The 26,577-nt window shown below is 36.7% G+C and overlaps 1 protein-coding gene and 1 long non-coding RNA gene across 5 annotated transcripts in view; one reads left to right on the top strand and one right to left on the bottom strand.

Moving 5' to 3' along the window:
- The window catches only part of PRKG1 (protein kinase cGMP-dependent 1), a 1,413,735-nt gene that overhangs the window by 1,311,101 nt on the left and 76,057 nt on the right, over positions 1-26,577 (top strand). The gene's annotated exons all lie outside the window — the stretch shown is intronic.
- On the bottom strand, positions 3,523-23,920 carry LOC134759212 (uncharacterized). The gene is made up of 2 exons (XR_010135212.1): positions 23,733-23,920; positions 3,523-7,186 (listed from the first exon to the last, which is right to left on the bottom strand). It is a non-coding gene; the product is annotated as an uncharacterized lncRNA (long non-coding RNA).

Here is a 26,577-nt window from a genome sequence, read left to right as displayed (position 1 = left end):
GAAAAATATTCTTATTTTACCTGATTTTACAGATTCAGAAATTGAGGCCTATGGAGGTTTAACTCTATGTCACACAACTTGTAAATGGTAGAGTGGAGATTAACTCTGACTACCAGATGTCTATTGCCAAAGCCCATTTGTGCACTTTTAGATACTTAACTGTTTCACATGTATGTTTGCATAAGATACTTTTGTAAACCTTGTTATTATGAAAATTGTCAAGCAGAGAAAGTGGTGCAATGGACCCCTTCCCTTAAGACTCAACATTTACCAACCTTTTGCCACAACTGCTCTGTCGAGTTCTTTAAAAAAAAATTTACTGATATATTTTAAAACAAACCAGTGAAAGATCATATTATTTCCCCCCCCCAAATACATCCTTCTATATGTATCTTCTAAAAATACTGACACTTTCCTACATAATCACAATATTATTATCACACTTAACAAAATGAGTAGTCATTTTTCAATTTTCCTCAATTTTCTCAAACACCTCGCTTTTAAAGTTGATTCGTTTGATTCAGGATCAAAAGAAACTGCATACATTGTATGTTGGTTATGTCTCTTTAGGCCTCCTTTAATCTAGAGGAGTCTCCCTACCCTACAATAGTCCTATTAGGCATTTTGTTTTGTTGAGACAGTCTCGCTCTGTCGCCAAGGCTGGAGTGCAGTGGCCTGATCATGCTCACTGCAGCCTAGACCTACTGGGCTCAAGGTATCATTCTCCCACCTGCCGAGTAGCTGGGAGGGCAGGAACACAGCAGGAGTGGCAGGAGCCATGCTCCAGCTATTTTTTTTTTTTTTTTTTCTTGCAGAGATGGGGTTTTGCCATGTTGCCTAGACTGTTTTCAAACTTCTGGTCTCAAGCAATTCACCCGCCTTGGCCTCCCAAAGTGCTGGGATTACAGGCATGAGCCACTGAACACGGCCTGGGTTGTTAAAGAAACTGAATCATTTGTCCTGGTGTAAATCCACTGTTTCAGATTATCCTATTGCTTTTTAATCATCTACGTTCCTCTTGATAGCCTTTGTAAAGGTTCATTAAACCTACATGATTGATTAGATTTGTTTTCTACTTTTTGGGCAAGAAGATTTCGTACGAGGTTTATTAAACTTCAATATTAGGTTATAATAAAAGGCCAATAGTGCTTGGTCATTTCACATGCAGCTACGTGAAGTTGGATCAGTGAATTAAGAGGTAACAATGTAATCCTTTTCCTACAAAGTTTTCAATCAATATTTTGTTAAATGTTTTAGTACACAATGATGATGATTGCCTGAATCAGCTATCTCATTAGGTTTTGAATAGAATTATTATCCAATTTATTTTTTCTTTGTATTTATTCCATCTATTAATTGGAATTCTTCTCTGAAAAGCTTTTCCCATAACAATTAGGAATCTGATATACTGTTTATCCTCATTCATTCAAGACAAGCATGATAAATGCTGTTTATTCTTTCCTATTAATTATCAATTTTCAGAGTAAGTAATTGGAGCACCAATTGGTGTTTTGGTGACAAATGAGATTTTTAAAATTTTGCACATTTAAATTTTTTCCACATTTTTTGGTATTATGAATTTGTAGATTTTTATATATTCAATATGTTGAGTCAATTTCTTTCTGGGAGCCTCTTTAGGTGGGTTCCTTGTTTCTTCTTGATACAGCCTATCAACTGTAAGCTCGATACAGTTATTAGTTGCCAATAACTCCCTTGCTTTCTAGACAGTAAGATGCCCAAGGTTTTTCATGTACATTTCCTCCCCTGGACCTAAGATCAGCCATTTCTCAAGTAACCCTTATTTCTTTTAGCCAGAAATGGTACTAAGTAAGTATGGTCACTGCTATTGGCTTTCTTTGTTTCTAGACATTTTTAGGAGGAAGAAGTTCAGATAATAATTTTTTAAAATAAATATATTATTTAACTCACAGTATGCTCTACCTAATCTTGCAGTATTCCTATTTTATTCTAAGGGAGTAGCATATTAAGTTACGAACTACATGTATGATTCTTCAAGAAAGAATTTTTCATCAAGCGTTTTAGATTGATATTCTCAATTTCCACCTATGTTCATAAAGTCAAAGGGACTTTTTATTATTTTAGGAGGAAGTCAAGGATAAGAACTTTGCTTATGCAACCAATTGAATTAATCTTTTTCCAGATATTAATAAATATCACAGCCTCCACAGAATTGGTAACTTTCTAAGATATTAAGTATTTATATAAAAAGAAAAAATATATATATTTGTTTGGATGTATAACTTAGTTTGCATTAGAAATTCCTTTCTTATATTAGAATTTAAGGAGATAGAAACCTCATTTGTGAGTTTTAAAAAACATAGTAAGCTGTAGATTTTTTTTTCACCCAAGCAATTTCCCTGTAAGACAGTTGAGGCAAAAGGCTTTGCAATATCCCTGTCACTCTACTTCTATTAATTTTCATCTTTGTTAAGACCTTAATTTCATTGCTGGGGTCTCTTCCCTTTGGCCTATAATATTTTTAGTTGGCAGGAAGTGCAGTAGTTAAGAGTGACTGCTACTGAGTTCTCCTAGAGCAACAAAGGCTCTAGTTTTCTCAGCCATTTGCCCAAATCTCAATCTTCATAGAGGAAATATTAAAGGAAAAATATGGCACCTTAGAAATTGTCCATTGTGGGAAAAGCAACAGGAAGCTTTTTTCTCTCTGAAAACCTATACATTTTACTTAACCATTTGACTCAAACATCTTAGAACTATTCCAAATGTCAGGCTGGGCGCAGTGGTTCATGCCTGTAATCCCAGCACTTTGGGAAGCAGAGACGGGTGGATCACCTGCGGTCAGGAGTTTGAGACCAGCCTGGCCAAACATGGTGAAACTCCATCTCTACTAAAAATACAAAAAAATTAGCCATGCATGGTGGCAGGTGCCTGTAATACTAGCTACTTGGGAGGCTGAGGCAGGAGAATCGCTTGAACCCGGGAGGTGGAGGTTGCAGTGAGCCGAGATTGCACTAGTGCACTCCAGCCTGAACAAAAAGAGTGAGACTCTGTCTCAAAAAAAAAAAAAAAAAAAAAACTATTCCAAATGTCATTTAACACTGTGGATTTTTATTAACTAGGATCTTTATTTCAAAGGACAGCCTACATTTCAAGTAAGTAATAACTACCTTGTTTAACAAACAACATCAACAAATAACTTAAAACATATACAAAGAAAGCAAAAGGCAAATCTTCCGTTTTAGAAGCAAGTACTATAACCAGTTTCCTCTGGATCCCTTCAGAGATTCAAATACAATTAACTTGTATTTAAGTTAAAATTGGTTGCTTTTTTAAAATGTACGATTTTTAGAGGAGCAGAATGTGGGAAGTAAACAATAATTTGGACGAAACTCCAAATAGATTTTATAAGATTTCTCTAAATCCCTTTATGTGCATTGAATAATTATTTTTCTATTTTAAATGTCTATCTAAAAGGTAGCTATTTTGTCTCTTATATTTGGTAAAGATCAAAATGTATGTATTAAGAATGTAATAAATAACTAGTTCTTTTTAAAGATTTTTTATTTTGTTGTTTTATTTTACATGATAACAGAAAATTCAAACAGTACAATAAAAAATAAAGAAGAAAACAAAACACCCCCAAGCCTCACCACCAAATAACTAGTTCTTAACAGAAATTGCTAAGTTCTATTAGCTGGAAACATAATTTCCTGTTTTTGAAGATCGACTATTATTCTATATCATTTATTAGGCCACTGCACATATTCTTATCTGCCTAAATAATTGAAGCTCCTAATAAAAAACAACCCTGTCAACTTAGACCTAAATGGAGGTGTTTTACCATTTTATTCTTTCTCCACAGTTTCCATGGAAACATGACGGTTATGACAATGCAGGAAGGGAGAATGATGACTGTTATTCAAAGATAAAAATGATCACAGAACTAAATACTTAGGATTAGTAAGAACTTAAAAAGCACCATGGAATTAGTATTTGAGTTATTTAAGTAGTGAAGAGAAAATTAAATACATATTCACCATGTAAGGTAAAACACAGCTAATGTTTTCTCGCTAAAGTTTCCGTTTATGTGGCCTTTGTCTCTGGTTTTAACAATGTGAAGCTAAATACCAGAACAGTGTTTGATTAATGAAGTTCAGTATTTAAAAAATAGAAAGTAAATTGCAATTTAGCTATCAATGCTAAGAAATTTGAAAAATAATCTTTTTTCCTGTAATGTTTTACCTATTGACAATATTAAAGCACAATAAAAAGCTATATCCTGGTAATGACATTTTCATTTAAAAAATGAAATATAGCACAATTAACTATCCCAAAGCATCAGCCACTTGCATCAAGGTAATAAAACAGAACCTTTTACTATCTGAGCTAATTAGTATGAAATAATTAGGGAGACCACCTGAGGGCTTTCCTTACAGTGACACCACTTGCTGTATTGAATTACTATGGTCTTATCCACCTCAAATTGAACTCTGAGAAAGTACCAGTTTAACACTTAAGTTAAATGCCTGAGAGATATTTTACTGAAATGAATGTTTAGATGGTTTTGTGATGAGAAAGAAATAGATCACATCATTTGGTAAACTAGTGTTTTTGGCATAACTCCTATATAAATGAAAATGGAAAGAGAGATGTATGCAAAATGGAATGTCCAGAAAACTCAAAGTGAGCTGGTTTAATGCCACTGCTTTTCATGTTTCCTGTTTTTGTTTTTTTTTTTTCTCTTTAGCTCGAATAATATTAGTTTGTTTAGAAGACAACTAGCACCAAAATGAAGGTGTTGCTTTTGAGCATAGCTACCCATTTTATATATTTATTAACCAAAACTATATCTATAATCAAAGAGCATGCATAAGATATCAACCAGCATTCTTAGTGATGTTGGTCCTAATAATTTTGTTAGTTGGATTTTTCTCTAAGTAGCAGAATTAGAATTGGTTGATGATCCAAGTCTCTGTCTAAACTTCTTGATCTTCTTTTCAATCTATAAATACAGATAGAGTTTATCAATGTGTGCTGGGTTCATTATATTACTGGAAGATTGCAAAACACAAGCGTGTTTTTAAAAACCTGCCATTCTTATTTACAACTCTTCAAAATTAAGCTAAGTCTTTTAAATTTGTTAATTTTTATTTACTTTAGTGATCACTTATAAGTAATACCTCACATTTTTAAGCCCATTCTTACTGACTTCAAATTTTAGAGTGTCCAAATGACAATCAGTTTTTAATTTTAATTAAATATTTTTATCAATTTTGAATTAATTATATTTATGGATTAATTATCCTAATGGAATCATTTAAATCAAAAACTTATAGTCAGATATTTGCTAAGAACATTTTGTGTTAAAATATATGAATTGGATATAGTCAGGAAAAAGTCTAACCCTATGATTTTCATGGTTCAAATGAGAACTGAAAAAATGGAAATTGATCCCAATTAGTGATGTGTGTAATGGTTGATTAAACATGCAAAAAAATGTTTTTGTTTTTTTTTTCCTGAGATGGAGTCTCGCTCTGTTGCCCAGGTTGGAGTGCAATGGCACGATCTCGGCTCACTGCAAGCTCCGCCTCCCGGGTTCATGCCATTCTCCCACCTCAGCCCCCCGAGTAGCTGGGACTACAGGCACCCGCCACCACGCCTGGCTAATTTTTTTTGGTATTTTTTAGTAGAGACGGAGTTTCACCATGTTAGCCAGGATGGTCTCGATCTCCTGACCTCATGATCCGCCCTCCTCAGCCTCCCAAAGTCCTGGGATTACAGGCATGAGCCACCGCGCCAGGCCAAGAAATTCTTTAAGGATCATACTTGAGTCTTGTCTTTGTTAACACCTTAATTACCTAAAAGATGCATTCAAGAAATCTATAATTCAAAATGTAGGTGTTATTCCCTGGGAAGTATTGCAAACACATGAGAGGAAAAGAATGCACAAAATGGAGCAAGTTGGAAAGGAAATTAATTAAAACATAAATTAGAAAAGCAAGGCTCACCAGCTTGCACTGTAGTCATCTGAAACTCATATATTTACCAACAACGAAAGATACTCATTTTGGTTAGATGAAAGCAGGAGGTTTGGGAATTATCTAAGGAGACTCCAGGGTGTGTGTTAGCTAGTAAATTAGAGGTGAACTTGCTAATGCAGCATTATACTGCAGCAGAAGTAGAGCTGGTATTATTGGGGATTTGTGGACAGATAGGATCTATTAGAAGTAGATAATAATTATATAAATAAAACTTCCCTGGGTGAAGGATTCTCAAAATATTTTATATTATAAAATCCATATTTCAAAACCTCTTTGAAATAAGTTATTATGATAGTGTCATGCTGAATAAATCTACTATGATTGTATACTAATTACGACATAGACATTAACTAAATAGTAGAAAGTGCTATTGAGTGTAGCAGTATCTCTAAATCTGTGTTCATCTTAGACAATACTTTAGGCAATAATAATAATAGTAGCCACAATAGTAATAGCAAATGTGATGGAGATGCTCACTTTGTGCAGGTTCACTACAATTTTATTAGGAAAACACTTGTAGGTTTCCATTTTATAAAGGGTGAAACAGATACAGATAAGTTTTTTTTTCCAGCTTTTGTCTGGACATTCAGATTTTTTTGTGTATTTCCTCGTAAAGTTAAGTAATCAGTGTTAGATCTCAGAGTTCTAAATTGAACCTTGCTTCATGAGATAATCTCTAAAGATGCAAAAGAATTGGATCCCTTCATACATTCCACCCCAGCATGAGAAATGAGCTCATGTTGGACTTCAAACATAGGCTGGATAAAAATAAGTAAACATGTCAACTGAGGACAAGATTATACCAAGTGATTCTACTGCTTGTTGTTTCAAAGCACGTTTTGATATAATCGGAATGATATCAAGAGAATAGAAACATTTACTTATGACAAGTGTTATGTCCTTGTGAAGACTATAGAACAAGCTTCATCTGGTATAAGAAAAACTCCGAGGTATAGGTCACAATGCTGCACATGAAACCACCATAAAACGGAGATACTGACATGTTTATTCTGGCTGTTTTCCTTGCTAAATCACAGTCCCACACGGTTAATCTGTTTGAAAACTTTGAGTAAGTCTTCGAATAGCAGCGTGGTCACACTGGGTCAGTATACTTCACTTACACAACTTCAGAGGTGAGAGAGATCTCCAAGTCCAGCTCCTTCATTCTGTAGAAGAGGAAACTCTTAGTTATTCTAGAGATGTGGACTTAGTCATCTTAATACCAGACTTTATGGAGACTTAAGAAATATGGCTTTTGAATATTACTATATTCATGGATGAAATATAGTACAAGTACAAAGCTTCTTCCTGCTAGTGACAGGTGCTCTGGGATGTTTAATATGCCTTTTCTGGTCACTAGGGTACCATTTAGAGCAGTGAAGCAGTTGATTTACAATATGGTGCACAGAGGAATGTCTCAGAGCTCCCTTTTACCCACTGGGAGGACACAAAGTAGCATTATTTCATTACTCATGGCAGTTCATCTTTGAGTATGATTCTATTCACATAATGCTGACAGAAAAATACAAACACAATGTTATAAATGTTCAAATAGTTTATTATATTTTGCCTAATGTATTTGTGTGACTGAGCTTCTTCATCGTTTTCCACATAGATACACATTAAAAGTTGAACATCTGTAGTATATGGTTTCGAGAAACTAAATTTGAAAATTGCATCTCTTAAGGGTATAATTACTTGACTTAATTGGCATGCAGTTTGATAAATATTTGTTCTGTGGAAAGAAATAATTTGTTTGAGAACTTCATTGGTGACTGATAGGCATAGTTTTTATGACTTAGCATCCTGTGATTGAGCCAAAGAAATAGTGTTTACAATGGCATACGCAGTGTAATCTAACTCCAGAGAAAGGAAAAATAGTAATTTTGTAATGGCCAAGCATGACTTCAGGAAGGAAGAAACAATGAGCAAATAGAATCAGGAAAAACTATAATAATTAGAATGATAATAAAAGTAGTAATGACATTATATTAGTTTTCTGTGACTAATGTGACAAATTACCACAAAATGGGTGGTTTAAAATAACAGAAATTTATTCTCTCACACGTCCGGAGCCCAGAATTCCTACATTCCTGTCCCAGGGCCCAATCAAGATATCAGAAGCACACTTCTTCTGTAGGTTCTGGAGGAGAATCAAGTTCTCTCCTCTTCAGATTCTGGTGGCTACTGGCATTCCATGGTTTGTGGTTGCGTCACTCCAATCTTTATCTCTGTCTTTACCTTTCCTTTTGGGGTGTGAGTGTGTGTGTGTGTGTGTGTGCGTGCATGTGTGTGTAAGCTCACTCTGTTTCCTTTTCTTAAGCATACTTGAGATAGTATTTAGGGTCTATTTACAGGTTCCAGGAATTAGGACCATCTTTGGGGAACCATTTTTCAGACTGCCACAGAGAAGTTAACTGGCTATGTTAGCACTGCATATCATGGCCACTTTTGCCTTTCAGACTGCAGAGAATGCTACTTTGAACACACCCAAGATGACATTTGATGAAGGATGAGATTGGATTCCAACCATCCTTGCTCTTTGTTTTTTTTCCCGATTCTATTTCAATCTAAGGTTTTTCCTCCTAGGCTCAATGTAGAGAGCATATTCTTTAAAGTTTTCAGGTATCTTTCCTCACCTTCTAACCCTGACATTTTGACCTAGCCATTTCTTTTAAAGACTACTAGGTACTTAATGTATTATCCTCCCTATTGTATTATCCTCCACTCATAGATGAGTGAAGATTCTCCTTGTTCTCTTGGAGAGAAAAAGAAAACCAGTAGAAATTGCTGAACTCCACATCCCCCTAAATCAAACACATCTTCACTCAAAGATCATACTTGCTATGTATTCTAACCAGACCTCCTAAATTGGCTGCCCTGGGTTAGAAAATTCCAAAAGGCCACTGACCACTCTCAGCATTACCCATGGAATAACTGTGTTTGTTTATATTTTAGGGAAAATTCCCAGAGAATGTATTCACTATCTTCTCATAACTATTATCTGCAGAGATCTTCATGCTGAGACCTAACGCTTCCATAAATAAGAGGTTCAGCTTTGCCGGAGCCCTACGGGAAGAGGTTATGAAATACTGGGAACTTCTTGAAGTTTCCAGCCCAAAGCCCCCTCCCTGGATTTACTCCGTGACCCCAGTGCAGATATTTCTCCCTCCAAATAAACATACCTCACATGCATAAGGGAGATTCCGCAGGTCCTTTTTAAGGATGCAGACCTTGGGAAGCAGCAAAGTATTTGTGCTAGGACAACCAGTAGAGCAGTTACCAACTCTTTCTCCTACACATCCCTAAAAGCTTTGTAAAATTTATAAGTTCATGAAAGAGTAATGTGGACTAATGAATATACCTTTTCAGGACAATTTGTTGGAAGTGAACACTTGGTTTGTGCCAGGCACTGAACTAAGCATTTTATTTCTATTCTTTCATTTAATCCCTTGAGTTAGGGTCTCCTCATTATTATTATCCTCATTTTCTTGTTTTTGTTATATTTTGTTTGTTTTTAACTTTTAGTTGCAGGAGTACATGTGCAAGTTTGTTATGTAGGTAAATTGTGTTGTGGGTGTTTGATGTACAAATTATTTCATCACCCAAGTAATAACCATAGTATCTAACAGATAGTTTTGCAATCCTCACCCTCGTCCCACCCTCCACTATCAAACAGGCCCTGGTGTCTATTGTTCCCTTCTTGGTGTTCATATATACTTGGTGTTTAGCTGCTACTTATAAATGATAACAGGCAGTATTTGGTTTTCTGTTCCTGCCTTAGTTCGCTTAGGATAATGGCCTCCAGCTCTATCTTTGCTGTTGCAAAGGACATGATCTCATTCTTTTTATGGCTGCATAATATTCCATAGTGTATACATACCACATTTTCTTTATCCAGTTTACCATTGACAGGCATTTAGGTTGGTTCCATGTCTTTGCTATTGTGAATAGTGCTGCAGTGATCATATGTGTGCATATGTCTTTATGGTAGAACAATTTATATTCCTTTGGGTATATACTCAATAATGGACTTCTGGGTTGAACAGTAGTTCTGCTTTAAGTTCTTTGAGAAATTATCAAACTGCTTTCGGCAATGGCTTAACTAATTAACATTCCCACTAGCAGCGTGTAAGTGTTCCCTTTTCACCACAACCTCACCAGCATGTTATTTTTTGACTTTTTAGTAATAGCCATTCTGACTCGTGTGAAATGATATCTCATTGTGATTTAGATTTGCATTTCTCTAATAATTAACGATGTTGAGCATTTTTTTCATATGCTTGTTGGCTGCATGCATGTCTCTTTTGAAAAGTATCTGGTCATGTCCTTTGCCCACTGTTTAATGAGGTTGTATTTTACTTGTTAATTTGTTTAAATTCCTTATAGATTCTAGATATTAGCTCTTTGTTAGATGCATAGTTTGCAAATATTTTCTTCCATTCTGTAGGTTATCTGTTTACTCTATTGATAGTTTCTTTTGCTTTGCAGAAACTCTTTAGTTGAATTACGTCCCATTTGCCAGCTTTTGTTTTTGTTGCAATTACTTTTGGTGCCTTCATTATGAAATCTTTGCCAGTGCCTATGTCCAGAATGGTATTTCCTAGGTTATCTTCAAAGGTTTTCATACTTCCATGCTTTGCATTTAAGTATTTAATCCATCTTGAGTTGATTTTTGTATATAGTATAAGGAAGGGGTACAGTTTCGATCATCTGCATATAGCTAGCCAGTTATTCCAGCACTATTTATTAAATATAGAGTCCTTTCTCCATTGATTGTTTACATTCACGTTATCAAAGATCAAATGTTTATAGGTGTGCAGCTTTATTTCTGGGTTTTTATTCCATTCTATTTGTTTATTTGTCTGTTTTTGTACTAGCACCATGCTGTTTTGGTTACTGGATCCTGTAGTATAGTTTGAAGTCAAGTATTGTGATGCTTCTAAGTTTGTTCTTTTTGCTTAGGATTGATGTAGCTACTGGGCTTTTTTTGGCTCCACATGAATTTTAGAATAGTTTTTTTCCTAATGCTGTGAAGAATATCATTGGTAGTTTGATAGTAATAATACCGAATCTGCAAATTGCTTTAGGCAGTATGGCCATTTTAATAATATTAATTCTGCCTATTTATGAGCATGAAATGTTTTTTCATTTCTTTATATCATCTCTGATTTCTTTCAGCAGTGTTGTGTAATTCACTTTGTAGAGATCTTTCACCTCCCTTACTAGCTGTATTCCTAGGTATTTTATTTTTTGTGTGGGTGGCTACTGTGAATGGGATTGCATTCTTGATTTGGCACTCAGCTTGAATGTTGTTGTTACAGAAATGCAACTGATATATGTGCATTGATTTTGTGTCCTGAAACTTTGCTGAAGTTGTTTTTCAGATCTAGGAGCTTTCAGGTAGAGACTATGAAGTTTTATAGATGTAAAATCTTATTGTCTGCAAACAGAGATAGTTTGACTTCCTCTCTTCCTATTTGGATGCCTTTCATTTTTGTTTCTTGCCTGATTGCTCTAGCTATGAATTCCAGTACTATGTTGAATAGGAGTGGTGAGAATTGGCATATTTGTCTTGTTCCAATTCTCAAGGGGAATGCTTCCAGGTTTGGCTTATTCTTTAAGATGTTGTCATAGGTGGCTTTTATTATTTTGAAGTATGTTCCTTCAATGCCTGGTTTGTCAAGGGTTTTTAACATGAAGGGATATTGAATTTTATCAAAAATCCTTTTCGGCATCTACTGATAAGGTCTTATGGTTTTCGTTTTTAATTCCACTTATGTGATGAATCACATTTATTGATTTGTATATATTGAACTAACCTTGCATCCCCGTGATAAAGCCTACTTGATCATGGTGGATTAGCTTTTTGATGTGCTGCTGGTATTTTGTTGAAAATTTTTACATCTATGTTCATCAAGGATATTGGCCTGGTGATTTCTTTTTTGGTTGTGTCTCTGCTAGATTTTGGTATCAGAATGATGCTAGCCCCATAGAATGAGTTAGGGAACAGTCCCTCCTCCTCAATTCTTTGGAATAGTTTCCACAGGAATGGTACCACTTCTTCTTTATACATCTTATAGAATTTTACTGTCAATCCACCTGGGCTTTTTTTTTTTTTGGTTAATGGGCTTTTTATTACTGATTTAATTTTGGAATATATTATGACCTGTTTAGGGTTTCGGTATCTTCCTCATTCAATCTTGAGAAGTGGTAAGTTTCCAAGAGTTTATCCATTTCTTGTACCTTTTCTAGTTTGTTTGCATAGAGGTGTTGTAATAGTCTCTGAGGTTTTTGTATTTTTGTGGAGTCAGTGGCATTGTCCCCTTTATCATTTCTGATTGTGTTTATTTGGATCTTCTCTCTCTTTTATCTAGCTAGTGGTCTATCATTCTTATTTATTCTTTCAAAGAACTAACTTCTGGTTTTATTGATCTTTATATGGTTTTTTCACATCTCAGTTTTCTTCAGTTCAGCTCGGATTTTGGTTATTCCTTGTCTTCTGCTAGCTTTGGGGTTGGTTTGCTCTTGTTTATCTAGTTCCTCTAGATGTGATGTTAGGTTGTTAATTCGTGACCTTCTAACTTTTTAATGTGGCCATTTAGTGCTGTAAACTCTCCTTTTAACACTGCTTTAGCTGTGTCTCAGTGATTCTGGTATATTGTATCTTTGTTCTCATTAGTTTCAAATAATTCCTTGATTTCTGCCTTAATTTCATTGTTTAACCCAAAGTAAATCAGGAGCATGTTGTTTAATTTCCATGTAATTGTATGGTTTTAAGTGATCTTCTTACTATTGATTTCTATTTTTATTGCATTATGGTCTGAGAGTGTGGTGGGTATAATTTCATTTTTTTAAAATTTGTTGAGAATTATTTTATGGTCAACTATGTAGTCAATTTTAGAGTATGTGCCATATGCAGATGAGACTAATGTAGATTCTGATGTTTTGGGGTGAAGTGTTCTATAGGTAGATGTCTGTTAGGTTTATTTCGTCAAGGGTTGAGTTCAGGTCCCGAATATCTTTGTTAGTTTTCTGCCTCAATGATCTATCTAACAAGTGGTGTGTAGAAGTCTCCCACTATTATTGTGTGGTTACCTGTTTCTTTGTAGGTCTCTAAGAACTTGTTTTATGAATCTAGGTGCTTATGCATTGGATGCATGTATATTTAGGAGAGTTAAGTCTTCTTATTGAATTGAACATTTTACCATTATATAATGCCCTTCTTTGCCTTTATTTATCATTGTCGGATTAAAGTCTATTTTGTCTGAAGTTAGAATAGCAACCCATGCTTTTGTTTTGTTTTGTTTTTCATTTACTTGGTAGATTTTTCTCCATCCCTTTACTTTAAGCCAATGAGAGTCATTGCATGTGAGATGGGTCACTTGAAGACAGCATACAGTTGGGTCTTGCTTTTGTGTGCAACTTGTCACTTGGTGCCTCTTCATTGTGGCATTTAGCCTGTTTACATTCAAGGTTAATATTAACGTGTGGATTTGATACTGTCACCATGTTGTTCGCTGGTTATTATTATTATTATTATTATTATTATTATTATTATTATTATTTTGAGATGGACTCTTGCTCTGTTGCCCAGGCTGGAGTGCAGTGGTGTAATCTCGGCTTACTGCAGCCTCCATCTCCCAGGTTCCAGCAATTCTGCCTCAGCCTCCTGGGTAGCTGAGATTACAGGCACGTGCCACTTGCCCAGCTAATTTTTTATTTTTAATAGAGACCGTGTTGGCCAGGCTGGTCTCAAACTCCTGACCTCAGATGATCTGCCCACCTCGGCCTCCCAAAGTGCTAGGATTACAGGTGTGAGCCACTGCGGCCAACTGCTAGCTGGTTATTATGCAGACTTGATTTTGTAGTTGCTTTATAATGCGTTGTGGGAAGTCAGGGACCCCGAATGGAGGGACTGGCTGAAGCCATGGCAAAAGACCATAAATTGTGAAGATTTCATGGACATTTATTAGTACCCCAAATTAATACTTTTATAATTTCTTACGCCTGTCTTTACTGCAGTGTCTGAACATAAATTGTGAAGATTTCATGGACATTTATCACTTCCCCAATCAATACTCTTGTGATTTCCTATGCCGGTCTTTACTTTAATCTCTTAATCCCATCATCTTTGTAAACTGAGGATGTATGTTGCCTTGGGACCCTGTGATGATTGCGTTAACTGCACAAATTGTTTATAGAGCATGTGTGTTTGAACAATAGGAAATCTGGGCACCTTAAGAACAGGATAACAGGGGTTTTCAGGGAACAAGGGAGATAACCTTAAAGTCTGGCTGCCTGTGGGCTGGGCAGGACAGAGCCATATTTCTCTTGTTACCGAAAATGGGTAAGAGAAATATCGCTGAATTCTCTCCCAAATAAGGAATATTAATAATTAACAGCTCTGGGAAAAGAATGCATTCCCAGGGCAGGGCTTCTAAAATGGCTGCCCTGGGAGTGTCTGCCTTATGCAGATGTAGATAGGGATGAAACACGCCCTAGTCTCCTGCAGCGCCCCGAGGTTTGCTAGGATTAGGAAATTCCAGCCTGGTGAATTCTAGTCAGACTAGTTCTCTGCTCTTGAACCCTGACAATGCATGCACAGCAGGACATGGAAGTTCATTAGTGATTCTAGTTCTCCCTGACCTTCTGCCTTGTGATCTTTTGTCTCCCTTGAAGCATATGACCTCTGTGACCCACACCCTATTCGTACACTCCCTCCCCTTTGAAAACTGCTAATAAAAACTTGCTGGTTTTATGGCTTAGGGGGCATCACGGAACCTGCCGATATGTGATGTGTCCCCTGGACACACAGTTTCAAAAATTTCTCTCTTTTACTCTTTCCCTTTATTTCTCAGACTGGCCAACACTTAGCGAAACAGAAAAGAACCCACGTTGAATTATTGGGGGTGAGTTCCCCCAATAATAATGTCAATGGTCTATGTACTTTAAAAGTGTGTTTTTTCGGTGGCTGGTAATGGTCTTTTTTTTAATGTTTAGCATTTCCTTAAGAACCTCTTGTAAGGCAGGTCTGCTAGTAACCAATTTCTTTAGCATCTGCTAGTCTGAAAGCGATTTTATTTCTCCTTCTTTTATGAAGGTTTGTTTGGCTAGATATGAAAAATCTTTGTTGGAATTTCTTTTCTTTAAGAATGTTTACTATAGGTAACCAATATCTTATGACCTGTGGGATTTCTGCTGAAAATTCTGCCTTTAGCCTGATGGGATTCCTTTTGTAGGTGATCTGTTCCTTCTCTCTAGCTGATTAAAAAATTTTTTTTCTTTCATGTCAACCTTGGAGTGTCTGATGACTATGTGCATTGGGGATGGTCATCTTGTATAGTATCTTTCAGGGATTCTCTCCATTTCCTGAATTTGAATGTTGACCTCTCTGTTGAGGCTGGAGAAATTGCCATGAACGATTTCCTCAAATATGCCTTGCAAGTTGCTTGCTTTCTCTCCCTCTCTTTCAGGGATTCCAATGAGTCATAGATTTGATCTCTTTACATTATCCCATATTTGTTCATTCTTTTTAATTCTTTTTTCTTTATTTTTGTTTGACAGTTAATTCACAGAACCAGTCTTCCAGCTCTGAGATTTGTTTTTTATCTCAGCTTGGTCTATTCTGCTGTTAATATTTGTTATTGCATTATGAAATTCCTGTAGTGTGTCCTTCAGCTCCATCAGATCAGTTTGTTTCTTTCTCTAAATGGCCATTTCCTCTTTCAGCTCCTATATTGTTTTATTGTATTCCTTAGATTCCTTGGATTGGGTTTTGTCTTTCTCTTGAATCTCCATGATCTTCACTCCTCTCTATATTCTGAATTCTATGTCTGTCATTTCAGCCATTTTAGCCTGGTTAAGAACCATTGCTTGGGAACTAGTGCAGTTGTTTGGAGGTAAGAAGACATTCTGGCTTTTTGAGTTGCCAGAGTTCTTGCACTGGTTCTTTCTCAACTGTGGAAGGTGATGTTCCTTAATCTTTGAAGTTGCTGTCCTTTAGATGGGGTGTTTTGCTTTTATATTCTTTGATGCCCTCAAACCCTGGGGTTTAATTGTGGTATAAGATGGTTTCAGTTGACTGGCTTCATTTTTGGAAGAATTCAGGGGCCAGGGCTCAGCCCAAACACTCCTGGACTGTGTGATTTAATGCTAGAGGGCTGGTACTGGGCCCCAGTTCTATTCTGTCTCCCCTGGAGGTTAGGAACCTGCTGCACTGGAGAGGCTGAGGAGTTTCCATTTTGCTGGCCACAACACTTATGGGGATTGCCAACCAAAGTGCTTCATCAGAACAGTGGCAGAGTTATATGTGCTGGCTTTTGCATGCAAGCAGCCACAGTGCAGTGGCACAGTGTGGTGTCTGCACATCAGCTTGGGCACAATGGTGGTAAAAGTCGGTTGGCAGTGTCCATGTGTGCATTTGCACAGACAGTGGCATGGTGGGATGCCTTCATGCCAACAGGGGCATTGCAATGGCATTCATGCACACTTACACCAGTAGTGGCAGTGTGGCAGACTGCACATCATTGGGAGCAGGGCTGTGGAATGTGCTCATGTTGCATGCACACATGTGTGCCAGCAGGGGAGGGGAGGCGAGGTCTACTTGCACTTGCATTCCTTGGAAAAACAGTGGGAGGGCTGTAGGTGAGTGTCTGCTAGCAGAGCAGGAGCAGGAGGTTGCTGTGTGGAGAGGCTGTATGCAGGCTAGTCTGCTAGGGCTCTCGGATGGTCAGGTTCAGTCTGCTGGTGAGGAAGCTATGATGAGGGCCTCCAGGAAGCACCCTGGTTGGGCATCCAAGGCTACATTAAAAGTGGGCATGGCCAGGCTGGAGCTCCAGTACAGGCCAGCAGACAGTCAGGTCCTCAGATCAGACTGGCCCCATCCCACAAGCAAGACCACCCTGCTTTCTTCAGGTCTGACAGTCAACCAAAGGCTAATGCCACCTAGAGGTACCTGGTGAGCCTTGGGTGATAAGCGTCCCTGGCTGTGCTCCACAGCAGCCATTCCTGCGCCAAACCTTGAAGCTCCACATAGGCTGAAGTACTGCCCCTGCCACCTCTCTAAGCAGCAATCCCTGCTAGCTTAAGTGTCTGTGGGAGTTGTGGGATCTCCTGAAGCTGAGATTCCAGGGGTCTATGGCAAGAGCAGACCACTCCTTATCTGTTCAACTCACCTCTTCCCCAGGGATCTCTGGGGGCCAGGAATGAGCCCCATTGCTCATCAGCCCCATGCAGGGTTCCCAGCTTACTCCCCCTTCAGCCCAGTGTCTGCATCCTCCCTTCTCCACTCTCAATGCCTTCCCTCTGACGATCTGCCTGGAGTGTGACTGTCTTCCCAATGTTCAAGTCTCTCAGTGGGAGATATTCCTCCTGGCAGCATCTAGTAGTCCTTCTTGGTCTCCCTTCCATCTCAACCTCTATTATCCTATTTTCCAGGTGAGGAATCTGAGGCTCAGAGAGATTAGATGACCGCACAGATAGCTGTGGAGTTGAAGGCTACACTGTGAGGCAGCAGTGGAGTCAAGATTTGAAGCAATCTGTCTCCAGAATTTGTCTTTTTAACCCTAAGCACAGTCTTGTGACCATAGTTATGATCTTGTTATAGCTTTGCTTTTAATCTGAGAATATTCTTGAATCACTTTGAATGTGAGTCTTCCTTTCTTATGTTACAAATGAAAGGAACTCAAGATAAAAAGGAAAATAATCCCTTTCAAAACTGCTTCTGAATCTTCTGTTGGTAGCTTAACCATGGGCTATGAAACATATAAATGATGATATTTTAGATCCTGTCATAATTTAAAAGCACTGACAAGACCTATTCTGCAAACAATTCTGTATAGCATAAATACTTTTTCTCTATCACATTTATCACATCACAGAAGTATTATGGTAAAATGCTTTACCGTAAAATCCTCCAGCATCATATATCTGCATATTTAGACAGCTGAGTTCATCTTTAAATCAGCATTACCAAATCCACTTATGAACGACTGAAACAAATTCACAACCACTCAGAGCTAACATTAGGACACTTACACGCCATTAATGTTCTACCGGGAGTTTCAAGTAACACCGTATCCATTAAGAGAAAGGAAATTATAGAAAGATGATCTTTAAGGCAATGACAAGTGAAATGGTAAATTATTTGTGCCCTAAAGGCAATAATTTTTCCATTTGGTCATGAAATATTGGCTATATTATTCTTTTAAAAGCCTGTTCTTTAACTATTATTTTATAATTTATATATTCTACATAATTTATGTTGTATATAAGTTTATGTGTAGATATATTCTAATGAAGTTTGTCTACAGCTAAATTACTGGCCTACTTCAAAACACAATACTAAGACTTTATTATTTAGAAGTCTTTAAAAGTTTGCCTCTAAATGTTTTTTGTTCGTTTTCACTGAAATATTTTTAATAATGTAGAAAATATGCTTAAGAGCGAGAAAATGATTTCAGCACATTTCTAACTATATTATATTTGGGTAAAATCCTAACTAAAGAAAAATGTTATTGCTAAGTTGCCATTAAGCTTCTCTTACTAAGAGGAATATTGCCCTGGAGTAGGGGGTCCATAAACTTTTTCTGCAGTGAGCTTTGTAGTGAATATTTTCAGCCCTCCAGACCTACTTAGCTCTGTTGTCGTAGTACAGAAGCAGTCACAGGCAATATATAAACAAATGGAAATGGTTGTGTTTCAATAAAACTTTATTTATGGAGCCTGAGACCTGAATTACATATAATTTTCATGTGTCAGGAAGTATTACACTTCTTTTTATATTATTTCCAACCATTTAAAAATGTCATAATCATTCTTAGCAAACTGGCCACACACACAAAATAAAACAGGCCCAGGCTGGATTTTACCTTGAGTTGTCTATTACTAATTCTTTCAAAAGAATATTGTATTCATGTCAAGGGCCTCATTTAATAGTTTTTGCAGGGAATTGATGAGCAGGTGAAGAGGAGAGTACTGAGAATATCAAAGGAGTTTTAGAACCTTTTTTCACAAAAAATATTATGCTCTTGACAGATGTTTTTTGCCAGAAGTCATAATCTCATGAGGCTCACACTTTACCAAAACTGAAATCTTGATTTTCCTCAAACCTGCTTCTCCTCTAATTTTCTCTATATCACAAAGCGGCAGCACCATCCATCCCCTTCTCCCTCATCACCCATCTCAAATCCATCAGCAAATATGCATGCCTGTTCCTTCTAGGAGTCCCCGGTTGCCACCACCTATTCATACCAACACTCTCTCTCACCTGAACCACCACGTTAATTCCCAGTTGACCTCCCCTCCCTGTGACCCTCTCCTCAGCAACAATCCATCTTTAGCAACATATCTTGAGTAACCATTTGCAAATCAGAAATCTGATGATTGTACACATACTAGCTGCAATCTTGGCCAAGTTAATGCAGTACCGTAAGATTCCATTTCCTCTTCTGTAAATGGAAGGAGCAATTATCCATGCTTCTGATTTGATGTGAAGATTAAATGGCTAATGTTAAACATTTAGATGATGCCTATTCTGCAATCCCTATTTGATGAACTAGGGCCCATAAGATGGTAGCTACTATCATCATTAGTATTGTCATCATCATTGTCACTCTCCTAATTAAAATGGATTGCTGTTAGAATAAAATCAAAACGTGTCATCTCTTAGGTCTTGCGGAAGCTACCTGCCTCTCCTTGCCTGCCTTATGTTTGAAGCTTGCTAAGTCTCGGCCACTAGATCTTATTTTAGTTTCTCATGCACTCCAACCTCTCCAGGACCGTCACAGCTGCACCCTCCTATTCCTGCCACTGGATTCTTAATGTAAATGTCACTTCCTCAGAGAAGCCTTTCCTGACCACTCATTTAAAAAATATTTTCCACAAACTCACACCCTATGCAATCACAGAATTCTGCTTGTTTCTTTTATAACAATTCTCATGGTAGGTTATTTGTTAATGCCTTTATTTCTATATTTTTATTAGAATATAGCTTCCAGGAAAGAGATAAGCATGCCTCCTCCATCACTGTGTGCAAATATTGGTCTTCTATAAACATTTATGGAATAAAACAAAGAAAAATGAAATCTCAGAGATATCTGCTAATTTTATTCAAATTCTGATACAGTCATTTAAATTCATCAAACTCTAAGTGGTCAATAAGGAGGCTCACTCATTCTTCTGTCCAATTATCCAGCAAACATGTATCAAGTACCTTCTGAGTTAGCCCTGTGCAAATTATAGAGGATCAAAAGCCTTGGTAGTTGCTTTCAAAGAATTCATAACATAATTGCATAAGTTGTCATTTAAAAGTACATATCAAAAATATATACATCAATGAGTCAGTATACTTATTTTCTTCAGGTTTAAGTTTTAATTTTCTTTTTCATCAAAACATTCATCATATAAAATAGCACCTCTAACTGGCACCATCAGTTATATAGTAAATATTTATTGAACATGTGTCAGCTACTATACTAAGCAATGAAATTCTACTTGGATTTCTTTTTCCTGCTACACTTCACTTTTTAAGAGAAAGAAGCAAGTATCATCCAAATAGTTATTGGATAGTCTGTTTTTTTAAAGTTTGTAGTTTTTGTCTTGGGATCTGTATACATGTATCATGTTCTGCTTTACTTTCTGCCTGGGCTACAGTCCCCACAGGAATTCATGTTGACCCTGATGCACTGCAAGGTCTTTGATACAAGGGAGAGATTATATTTTACCCAGTATTCTAACTATATCCAGAAAATATGTAGAGACATAGTCAAGAAATTTTTCACAACTAATTATTTAAAGAAAAGCATTCTTGCCCTTAAAAAGGTTAAATCTTCATAATCCAATGAACAAGGGCAGCCTATAACCAGCTGTCCGGTTGTAGGTTTTGTTTGCGAGTTCAAGTGTCACTTGGTTATTTATTTCTATTTAAGAATTATGCATGCGTTTAGAAATTGCTACTATCAGATGGTACAGTAATGATATTTTCCTGGGCCAAACCAATAGATTTTCACAATATATAGTTAATTCAGAGAGACAGTTCTACTGAATTGTCTTTATTACAAATGTGGATATTAATTAAAACTTCTGAAATGAGGTAACTTAAAAAATACACAAATACCTATCCTGGTAAAAAAAAAAGAAAAGTAATTCAATAATTGGTTAGTAAAGTAACAGGGGGGTGATGAATGTTACTATGGAAAGTGGAAGATATGAATGCACTTAAATGATCTGCTAATAACTGTGTGATCTGTGGCAATTCTACCCCTCCAGATTCAGTTTCTATACTTAAACAAAATAGAAAAAAAAACTTGTATGAAAAGATTTCTATAAATCTTATATTTCTAAAGTTACATGAATTCAATACCACTTACCTGAACATTGGTAGTGTGTTTGAATGCAAATTAACTTTTTTATTAGGTGTTAAAACATTTTTATCACTGTTGTTAAAAGAAAAACTTTAGACAAATTTAACAGAATTTAATTGAGCCAAGAAAGACTTGCAAATTGGGCACCCCCCAGAGCTAGAATAAATTCAGAGCAACTCTGGGGCTGCCACATGGTCGGATAACATTTATGGACTGAAAAAGGAAAATGAAGTACAAAAAAACAGAAGTGAGGTACAGAAACAGCTGGATTGGTTACAGCTCAGCATCTGCTTTAGTCAGAGAAGGTTTGAGCAATCGGCCACCAGTGATTGGCCGAAGCGCTCTGACTGATACAAGAGTAGGTTACAGTCTGTTTACACCTCATTAGGTTACAGTTCACTGTATGGAGAAACCTTTAGGGTGAACTTAAAATAGGAAAGGAGGCAGCTTTAGGCTAACCTTAATTTCACACTGGTAATTCACTTGCCTCCTAAACTGTTAATGTAACTACCATCACAAACTTCAACACCTCCAAGAAGAGAATTTTTCTTCTCTGTTCCTTGATTTTTTAAAAAAGAGAGAATTAAAAAGACAACATATACTTTCTCATCTCATATACTGTAGCTTTTCTATCTTTTCATCCATATGGCTGGTGGGGGGAGAGGGGTGGTGTAGGGGAGAGAGAGAGAGAGAGATTAAAAAAAAGAGAGAAATACTAGTTACAAGGCAGAATTATCTTTCTGATTGCATGAAACCCATAGATTGTTTTCTCTCCATCAGAAATCTTTTCAGTAACCTCAATCCACGTTTTGGCTTCATTTTTTATTATGCTTTAACTGGATTATGGAATAAAACCAAGTTTCGATTTGGTTTCTGTTAGATATTGTTTTTCGCAAAGGGATTGTAGCTTTTTCCTATTAAAAAGTCAAATTTACCTTCAGTGAAAACACTAAAAGAAAATTGAACAGGAATTTCAACATAAAGTGATTTTGTCATAATAAGTTAGATATACATGGGAAAGTTCAGCAACTCTCAAAGTGCTTTATATCAGTGGTCCTGATAACCACTGTGTACATGAATGTTTACACACTAAGAAATTGACTTTTGCACTTAAAGCAAATAAACTTTCAAGTAGCTATATATTAATTCGGCTCTGAATATAAGTCAGTCACTATGTTATGACACAAAGAAATAGAAGTTTAGTCCTGGTCCTAAAACTTAAAAGTATAATTAAAAATAAAAATAAAAATGAAACTCTTACAAAACAGGAAAAAATGAAAAAAAGAAGTTCAGCTGACTTTTAATAGCTTTACAAACTGAGTTGGCAACAAATATGTTCAAATGTGAAGAAAATCAGGAAACATCTCACCTGATTCTGTTTGGTAAAAAATTTGTTATGGGTTTATTTAAGACTCGTCATGGAAACATCATACCTTATTTATGACACTATGTCCTAACATGCAGACTCAATGCAAATCTTAGCTTTTTAGTGAAGCTCAAGGAAAAAGTCTTGGTGACCAACATAAGGAAGAGTCCATTTTAACATAGCAGCAAAGCATTCATGAAATCCTAGCTGGAACCAGTTCAGACAGGGACATAGGATGTGCTTTGTCGCTCATTAGGGAAAAAAGAGCCACTTATCTCACTGGACTTGTGGGGATTGGGAGCAGGAAGCTGGGTTCAACTAAGTAGCTTAGTAGAGCCATCCTGCTTCCAGGAATGGAATAGTCACTACAGAGATGGAGCAGGACTCTGACTCAGCAGTGGGAGAGACTGGAAGAGAGGCAGTGGCTACTGTGAAAGAACACACCAACTACAGAGCAGAGACAAATCCTTTAGGTAGCTGTCTTTTGAAATTCACTTTGTATTCTACCTCTGTGTAAATGTAAATGTTAAGTGCCTCCATTATAAATAACTTATAAATAATACTAACGTAACACATCCTTGATATTTACAAATAACACTGCCTAGAAATCTTAAAAGGAAAACCAAACATACATTTAATACATTTACAAGAAATACCTTTTTAGAAAATAAAATGTATATGTTTCAAAATTTGATAAGCATCTACGATGTGGAATAAGCCTACTTTTTTCACATTTGCCAGTCCGGCAAATGGGAGAGTCCTCATTTACAGATCCCATCCAATATGCCAGCCATTCTCCTGGGTTATTAAGACACTGAGATGAATATACACCCTCCCCAAACTCTAGGATCTCCTACTCTACAAAGGAGTGTGAATACATAAGTATCCAACATGCTGACACCCAAAAGTGCAACAGTAGCATAGAGGAAGTAAGGGTTCTGCTTGGAAGAAAAGAAAGTAATAAGATTTCGGATTACTCACCAGGATATAACTTGGGTGCACATCTCTCACTGTTCTCATTTAGCACAAAATCCACAGCAGCATGAAAATATGCAAACAGAGAACAGTATGCTGGTGTCATTTAGATGCACGAACTTTGATATCACACATACAGTGACATCTGAGGAATCATCACCGCACTAACATTCAATTTCCTTACCTATAAGATGGAGGTCGTATATAAACACATCTCAGACTTTGGAGCGAGATTGAGAGTGTGTATGTATAGCACTTTGTGTAGTAGCTAGCATGCAGTAAGTACAATTACTCTTGGAAATTATTTTTATTTTCTAAAGAAATAGTAGCTATAGCTTCACAAACAAACCATTTAAGGATTCTTTAATAGCCCTATGAGACTGGAGCATGAAGTTTGAAAGGAGTGGCTGTGAAGAAAGAGGCCAGATAAAGATTACACAGAGAAGTTCCATTAATGCCCCCCAAAGGAATTCCAACTTGATACAAATGTAATGAGGAAAGCCCAGCTAACATGACTATGTGCTTTGGAAAGTCAAATCTAGAGACAATAGGAAGAAGATATGGAGCAGGTAACCAATCGGGAGGCCTTTCACTGAGGGAACAGTTTCTGCTATGAAAGCAGTAGGCCGGTTTTATAATTTGTGGGTCATTTTGAATATTGTCACGGTTATTTATTATATAACTTTAATATGCATTTTAAGAGTTTCTGCAATAATTCACATGATTTTTTATGTTAAAATAATGATAAAAGTTTTTTCAAAAAAAAAAAATGCCAGCATGAAGATGCCATTTTGGAGAGATGTATTATTCTAAATACAAAGTCTATTTTGGGCCAGGCATGGTGGCTCATGCCTGTAATCCCTACACTTTGGGAGGTGGAGGCAGGCAGATCACGAAATCAGGAGTTTGAGACCAGCCTGGCCAACGTGGTGAAACCCCATCTCTACTAAAAATACAAAAATTAGCTGGGCATGGTGGTGGGCACCTGTAATCCCAGCTACTTGGGAGGCTAAGGCAGGAGAATTTCTTGAACCTGGAAGGTGGAGGTTGCAGTGAGTCAAGATCAGGCCATTGCACTCCAGCCTGGGCGACAAGAGCAAAACTCCATCTCAAAAAAAAAAAAAAAAAAAAAGTATATTTTGAAGTGAATTGCTATAAGCATTCTATGCTATAAAGCGAGATATACAGGCATTTAGATAGTTAAAGCAACTAGAAAATAAAAGTGTTTTCTTTTGTGCATCTCAGGTCAGTGTACTTTTCAATATCACCTCAATATTTTCTCTTTTCCCCATGGGAAGATGTCTGAATGCACTTTGGTGGTATTCATACATTCATACATGTTTCAAAGTGAAACAATTTCCTTGTGAAAATTTCAAATCATGAATTTGGATGGATAACCTTAAAATATGAAAGATAGGTGAAAGGAATGAAAATATATTAATATACATTTTTATAATAGTAATGTTAGAAACATAACTTTTGGTTTTGATCTCATTCAGAATATAACTGACAAGAGGTAGATGACAAGGTAGATATTTAATAGTTGTGCTCTACAAGTGAAAATGTCATATCTAATTGAATATCTTAAGCATAGATTATGTTTCACATGAACAACAAAACCACAAAGGCCTAACTTGAAGGCAAACATTGTACTTTTGTGCCCTCCAGTGGCCATTTGGAGAATATACTCATCCTCATAGAATTGTTCAAGAAACAAAGTGGCTAAGGAGGCAATGGCAAAGGAAACAAGCAAACTGTACACCCAGAGACCCTGAGGCTATTACTTTCTCATAAATTTACTGAAGTAAGAAGAGAGCTAGCAGACTTGGGAGATTCTTCAGACTGCTTCCAAGAATGCAAAGGAGCTGTTGGTTTGGACTACAGCTGGTTCTTTTGATCATTCTTGAATATACTCTTCTTAGACACTTGTTAAACAAGGATTGCCAAGCACAGCATGGAAGCTTAAATTTTCATTTCAATCAAAAAAATTATGCATGGAACACAAGTGACACTAAGCTTCTCACTCTGGGAGAGGTATCACTTCAGTCAACAGGCTCCTGGACTGGGGCTCTTTTGGGAAACCAGCAGATAGCTACCGGAATGCCAGGGAAATAATTGCACATGGATTTTGCAAGAGACTCAAAATCAAATCACACTGGCAGAGCAAAGAGTTTTGACAATAAGATTTTAATTGAATAGTCAGAGTTAGATGGAACATCCAAAATAGAAAAATACCTGTTTATTAAAATGGACATTACCTATTTTCTCATCTTTACCTTTTAGTATTAGTTTAGCCCCAGAGTTAGATGCAGTTAATAGAGCCAGGTCTGCAGAGCATCTTAGATAGATTTTGATTCCTATTTTAAATGTGGCTGGAATTTCTGATGCCATTTCTTGCATGGTCCTAGAGGGAATAGAGCCTTTGGTTTTTATACAGTCGTAGGTTTTGGTGCGGTTTTTTAAGATCAGTTTCTTGTCTTTTTATGAGAATTAAATGGATCAAAATGTCTCTAAATTTTAAAAATAAGTTGTATTTAAACCCAGTGACTGCTTAACTATTTGCATAATACTTCTGAAAACTTTTTAGTTTTTCACAAATGGAAGCTTTCTTTTACTAGGCAGACAATTCTGTTTAACAAGTGAGTTCAGCTCCTGCACCACCGTGAATTTAATAGCCTGGAGATCCTGTTTCACTTTCTGAGAGAACAGATCCTATAAATTGCATTCTATGTGCCATTCCACTTCCTGTCTGATGGTGATGCGGAAAAACAGCTGTTGTGTGGGAACTGTTCAGAGCTGTGTTTCTCAAACCACAGGTCATGGAAGGGTGGTTAAGTAGGCCCTGTTTCCC

Source organism: Gorilla gorilla, chromosome 8 (genome assembly GCF_029281585.2).
Source record: "Gorilla gorilla gorilla isolate KB3781 chromosome 8, NHGRI_mGorGor1-v2.1_pri, whole genome shotgun sequence".
Taxonomy (NCBI): Eukaryota; Metazoa; Chordata; class Mammalia; order Primates; family Hominidae; genus Gorilla; species Gorilla gorilla.
This window is presented reverse-complemented; position numbering and strand designations above follow the sequence as displayed.